The 799-nt window shown below is 43.1% G+C and overlaps 1 non-coding gene across 1 annotated transcript; it reads right to left on the bottom strand.

The window, feature by feature from the left end:
• Positions 1-694: 694 nt before the first annotated feature.
• On the bottom strand, positions 695-799 carry LOC112442446 (small nucleolar RNA U13). The gene has a single exon (XR_003030540.1). It is a non-coding gene; the product is annotated as a small nucleolar RNA U13 (small nucleolar RNA).

The raw sequence follows: 799 nt of genomic DNA, 5'->3' as shown, positions 1-799 counted from the left end.
CTTTAAACCAAAACCTAATCCCAAGCAAAGCCCTAACCTTCTTTAATTCTGTGACTCCTGAGAGAGGTGAGAAACTGCAGAAGGAAGTTAGAAGGTAGAAGAGGTTGGTTCACGAGGTTTCTGGAAAGAAACCATCTCCATAACATGAAAAGCATGGTGAAGCAGCCTGTGCTGCTGTAGAAGTTGCAGCAAGTCACCCAGAAGAGTTAGCGCTCATAGTTAATGAGGGGTGAGTGTGTGTATGTGCACGTGTGTGTGTGTTCAGTCACTCAGTCATGTCCAACTCTTGCGACCCCATGGACTACAGCCCACCAGGCTCCTCTATTCATGGAAGTGGCTAAACTAAACAACAGATTTTCTCTAGAGATGAAACATCCTTAAACTGGGAGAAGATGCCATCTGGGACTCATAGCTGAAGAGGTTATGTCAATTCCTGGTTTCAAAGCTTCAAAGGACAGGCTGATTCTCTTGTTAGGGGCTAATATAGCTGGTGACTTTTAAGTTGAACCCAATACTCCTTTTTCATTCCTAAAGTCCTCGTCCCCTTAAGAATTATGCTGAATATACCCTACTGGTGCTCTGCAAGTGAAACAATAAAGTCTAGATGACAGCATATCTATTTAAAACATGGTTTACTGAATATTTTAAGCTCATTGTTGAGACCTACTGCTCAGAAAAAAAAATTTTTTTTCCACGTCAGACAGGTAATGTGCTGGTGTCGTAACAAGGTTTGCAGGGAGGCACATGTCACGCAGTAGCGTGAACACCCAGTCATCACGCTCACGAACTACAAAAGGAT

The sequence above is a fragment of the Bos taurus genome, chromosome 18 (genome assembly GCF_002263795.3).
Source record: "Bos taurus isolate L1 Dominette 01449 registration number 42190680 breed Hereford chromosome 18, ARS-UCD2.0, whole genome shotgun sequence".
NCBI lineage: Eukaryota > Metazoa > Chordata > Mammalia > Artiodactyla > Bovidae > Bos > Bos taurus.
Note: the sequence above shows the minus strand (reverse complement) of the source record. Positions and strands in the feature narration are given on the sequence as shown.